We start from the raw sequence: 5,427 nt of genomic DNA on the forward strand, positions 1-5,427 counted from the left end.
AGGCCTTGGTCAGTCCTTGCCCCACTCTGGCATCCCAGCCTCCCAGTAACCACTGTTAAGGGAGCTTCAGCCAGCAGGGCGTGACCATGCTTGGCCCGCCTCCTCCTCAGGTTGCAAGGGGCAAGGGCTGGGGTGCCTTAACACTGTAGCCAAAGGTCATGCACCTTGGGGAGCACACAGCCTGCTTCCTGGTTAGTTTCTGCTGTGTCTGTGGGACCCCAGATTCTCCATTTCCCCAGGCTTGCTCATCCATCCATCCATTCATCCATCTACCCATCTTTCCATGTGCTCAATGACTCACTCGTCAATTCAGCAACTAATATTCATACAGTATCTATATGTGCCAGTCGCTGTCACAGGTATTAAGAAACAAGCACCGAAATACGAAGCATAACCATCTGGGTCCCACTGGAGCTCACCTTCCAGCAGGGTTCCTGTCACTCAGGCTCCAAGGGAGCTGGCCCCAGCAGACTCCCTCCCTGGATTCCGCATGGTGCCCCTCCTCTGGAGGCACCACCACTGCCCAGAAGCCCCCACCCACACTGGCAAACCCCCTCGCTGCTTCCCTGAGACCATCTCGGCGGCTGGGCCTGGCCAGCCAGACCTCTGCTGCGCTTGCCTGCTGTGGCTGGTTGATGGCTCCCTGGCGGGACAAAGGGGCTGCCCCCCTCCCTCAGAGCCTTGGAGGGCCTGTGAGCTCTTCTGCCCTGCGCATGCCACTGGGCAGCACTCTGCCAGAGTTGGTACTGCCTTTCACGGTGACTGATTTCTTGCCCCTCCCCTACCTCCCTGACTCTTGTCTCAGGCAGAGCTCCTCTTCTCTCTCTCTCTGGCGAGTATCAAGGATATTGCTGCAGGGGTCACTAGGAAGGCCAACCTGGACTTTGGAGGAACAACTCTGAGTCCAAATGTAATCACACTTGTAATCACATTTGTAATCTTTAGACCATAGATCCTGACTTGGGATTGGAATGCATGGTCCCCCCAACCCACGACTACTGCACTGCACCTGTGATTGTGTGTGTGTGTCTGTCTGTCTAAGCTTCTCTCATTACTCTAGTGACTGCAGCTCCCTAAGCCTAGCTGACCTCTGTCCATCCCACTGACCCAGGCCTTTCTTGCATCCCTCGCCCACTCAGCCCCTGGCTTCGGCCGCATGCCACTGCTGTGCTGTGCTCAATTGTATCTGACTCTTTGTGACCCCACGGACTGTAGCCTGCCAGGCTCCTCTGTACATGGAAGTTTCCAGGCAAGAAAACTGGAATGGGTTGCCATTTCTTCTTCCAGGGGATTGTCCTGACACAAGGTTCAAACCTGTGTCTCCTGTAACTCCTGCATTGGCAGGCAAATTCTTTACCTATTGAGCCACGTAGGAATGGTGATCTTCAATATCCAACTCCACAGAACGTCCCTTCTGATCTCTTCTAGACAGTCATTCCCTCCCCTACCAGGATATGAGATCTGTGGCTGGTAATAATCTGTGTGGTTGCCTCTCTGTCCCTCTAGATTGAAGGGGAAGGGAGGGAAGGACATGATGTCTCATCGAGTTCTGCATGTGGCTCTCATCACCATGCCAGGCAGGTAATGGATGTCAGACATGGTTGTCAAACATCATGGGCTACTTTGGCTTACTCTCTTTTTTAAAAAGTGAAGTACAGTTGATTTACAGATTCAACTCTACTCGGCAGGAGCAGGGCTCTCGTGGAGCAGAGGAGAGGCCAGCGCCCTCCCCGCAGCTCACCAGGGAGGCGCTTGCTACAGATGCTACTTAGGCTGCCAAGCCAGCCTGGGTTGTCCTCCAGCCACTCAATCACACAGATACTACTTATAAGGCCCACAGAGCCGCTTGAAAGGAAAATAATTGCTGTTATGATTTATTAATAACCACTGTGCTGGTCTTCAGCACTTCCTTGAATCAAGCCATTCAATTCTGCAAACATTTAAGCTGAGATTTCAAGTCAAACAGCTCTGACATTCTAAGGTTCCAGAAGCAAGGGGAACTTCTGGCCCAGGAGCAGGTTCATGACCTGAGGAGGAGGAGGAGGGTGCTTTCTGCCCGCCTCAGGGTCTGGCTCTCCAGCTCACGAGCACAATCATTCCTTCAATGACTCGTTCATCCATGCCTTCCAAATCTGCAGAACTCTTCCAGGTATGGGGCAGAAGCCCAGGTTGCTTGCGTTCCCCCGGAGTCCCGAGGCTGGCAGGGGAAATCAGCCACAATGAACAACCACATGGAGATGAAAGAGCCACAGGCCGTGTGGACAGGCACAGGCTGCAGACACTTAACTGAAGGGGCACCTTTCTGCTGCAGACATCAGCAGAGCCGCCTGCAGAAGGGGCACCCAGGCTAAGCCTTGAAGGATGAGCAGTACTGGGCCCCACCTCAGAAGAAGGGGGCTCTGATTTGGAAGGAACGGGTGTGGCATTCGCTACCTCTTGGCTCAGATCAGCATGCATGCTGGGCTGACGCTGCCACCTATTCTCACTGACAAGCATCTCTTGAGAAGGCCGACCACAGTTCCAGCCTCTCCTCCTTCACCCCTCAGTCCCTGCTAATCCTCTGCATTTGGACAGTCTGTCCTCTCCTGAAACTGCTCTGATCAAATCCAACAGTCTGGTTCTGACTCTCAGCCTCCAAGATCCTCTGGTGCTCAGTCCCCACTGATCACCCTCTTCCTGAAGCTCTTCCTCTCGCTCTGCAGAGCCAACTGCCTGGCACACCCGTGCCTCTTGCCACCTGCCCACCCTGCTCTGACTTCAGTTCCTTCTCTTCTCCCTGAAAGTCCTGCTACCGCCCAGGCTGCCTCAGATGCCCCCATTCTGTCATGAGTCCAGGTCTTCTTCTGCCCGGGTCCTTCTCTGGGATTCCAGGACCGCCTGTTAAACCGCCCGGGGGACATCTCACAGGGATGGTTCACGATCGCCGTGTAATCCTTCCAGCCGCGCGCCTGCTGTCCCCGGGCCTGCAGGGCTTCCTCCCAGCCCCTTTGTCCTTCACTCAAATGCCATTTTCTCAGTGAGGACTTCCTGGCCACTCTTAAGATGTATCCCCAACCCTTCCATCTCCCCTCTCCTTCTTTAATATTTACTTAAATTCTAGTATAGCAGTAGAAGAGGGCAAATCACAGAACAATACACAAAGTATAAAACTATGTGAAAACGGAAGAAAAACACAACCCTTTAAACAGAAGACACCACAAGGTATACTCAGTGGGTACATGCATTTATATAGAAGGAACACGTCACACCTGTAACAGCGACTACGGTCGTGGAGGAGAGGATGGAACTGTAGTACTGTAGTTTTATGCAGGAAAGAATGTGTGCATGGCTTCCATAAATCAAAAAAAAAAAACTTTAAAAGAGAGAGCTCTTGAGAGGGAGCTGAATCCTCAGGAGATCTAAGATAGCAATTAAAATGTCATGAGTTGGATAAATGTTTATGCATATTTGTCTGCAGCAAGCGCCTCACTAAGCTGTGGGCCACAACACAAACAGTCTCCCAGCCTCTGCTACTCGGAATTTCCGGGCTGAACAGATGATCCTTCGTGGAAGCGTGATTCTGGCTCCTCTGCGGACCTTCCATGGGATCAGGTCAGAGGGACCCTCGGTAGATGGCCCCTCCGGTGGGCCTGCTACTCCAGCCTTTGTGCTCCCTCCCATTTCACGTGAGAGAGAGGCTTGGAGAGCATGTGAGTCACTCACTCCCCCAGTGTTGCCACAAGAGTACCTGGCAACTGGGGCATCTTGGAAATGGCTGAGAACACACGGAAGACGCCTGACCCAGCGGATAATGCCAGAGCTCCGCTCAAGTTCCCTTGACTCCTTCTTCCTGCTTTGATGCCCCCTTATTTCCAACAGCTTTCCCCGGGTGATTTTTCAGGGCTGCTGGCCTGTTTTGGAGACGGTCCTTGGGTTATTGGGGCCATTCTGAGCAGGCACTGAGAGAACCGGAAGTGCTCAGAAATTTACACCCCCTCACTCCCTAGCCCTTGGCCAAAGACTCCTGGGTGTGGGAGCTTGAAAGCCCCTGCAGTCTTGTTCTAGTTTGAAACCTCTAGGAGGCATAAGAGGCACAATTCAAAGTTCCCCAGGGGCTCAGGCTGATACCCGCTTAACTGGGCTTTGCAGCCCACCCTCCCCTTCCTGGCGCTGGTCCCCATCCCCTCAGTGGTGGCCCTTGGGAACACCTCTTCAAGAAATTACTGCAGACGATCCTCAGCCCAGGGCCTCTTGATGAGATCCGCACCGGCGCACCTCACTCTTTTTAGGGCCTTCTGCCTAGGCTGTGGCAGCACTGGCCTTAGCAGCTGCCAGGGCATTAGTGCCCCGTTTTTCCATCTGCAGCTCTGCCACTGCAGTCCCGAGAGCATGGAGGAGTGGCTGAACTTGAACTAAAACACAATTGATTTATAAAAGTCAATGGGATTTTAAAGCCAGGCTGTGGAAACAGCAAGACGGCTCTCAGAGCTGAATTGATTTAAAGGGTAAGTATCGAGGCCGAAAGATTGATGGAGCAGAGGGAGGAGAGGTAATGGAAGGGGCGCTCCGGAGGGGGGCAGCCGAGACGGTTTCATAAAGTTAATGCAATTTGCCACCAAGGGCAAGGGGGCCTCCTGAGGTTCCCAGCTGTCTGAGAGCCTCCAATGATTTATTACAGGATGGTTCCTGAGTGCTCTCTACCTTAAATTTTTTTTTTAAACCTGTTATTTAGCTTCTTTCTGGGCTCCACTTGGTCGTCTGTTCTTTGCTAAGCTCTCCGCCTGAGGGGTCTAGAGACCCAGCAAGGCCCCCTTAATGGGTCTCACTTTGGGGCCTGGAAGGTGAAGAACAAGGAGGAAAAACCCCCAAAGTAAGAAGTGTTAATTCTAATATAACTGTGAGGAGGTTCTAGAAAGTTTGGATTATTTTTCCCGTAATGATGACTTTAATGCTTTAAAAACATCAATATAAAAGATCACATTGTTAACAGTTATTTTCATTGGCCTTTCCTGGCTCTGGCTCTTGATTCAGCTGGTGCTGGTCTTCAGCGAGGGGGAGCAGGAGGCAGGCGGCCCCCAAAATGCACGGCCCTCACTCCCATACAGTGTGCGCCCACAGGTTCAGCTGGGCTTAGTCTTCATTTCTCCATCCATGGAGCTTACGGGGCCTCCTGGGTGTCCACCTTGGGCGAGCCACTGGGGTGTGGACATAAAAGGCACATAACTGCCCTGGCAGAAGTAAAGGGGGAACAGAGACCCCCAGATACCAGCGTCTTTCGTCTCAGCAAGTATAACGGGAAATGAGAGGGTTAAGGCAGAGGCATCGAAGTCAGGCTGGGAGGCCAGAGGTGGGACTGAAGCTGGATGAAAGAACAGAGTGAGCTGTTAGAGGGGATCACCACCCCAAAATATGCTACTCTGGCATAGTGATTGTTTTGAGCTGAAGGCA

At 52.6% G+C, this 5,427-nt stretch overlaps 1 protein-coding gene across 7 annotated transcripts in view; it reads right to left on the reverse strand.

Annotated features, from left to right (window-relative positions):
* Nucleotides 1-5,427, reverse strand: part of ARHGAP22 (Rho GTPase activating protein 22) — a 182,082-nt gene that overhangs the window by 130,087 nt on the left and 46,568 nt on the right. The gene's annotated exons all lie outside the window — the stretch shown is intronic.

The sequence above is a fragment of the Bison bison genome, unplaced genomic scaffold, assembly GCF_000754665.1.
Source record: "Bison bison bison isolate TAMUID 2011002044 unplaced genomic scaffold, Bison_UMD1.0 scf7180017864341, whole genome shotgun sequence".
NCBI classification, from domain to species: Eukaryota; Metazoa; Chordata; class Mammalia; order Artiodactyla; family Bovidae; genus Bison; species Bison bison.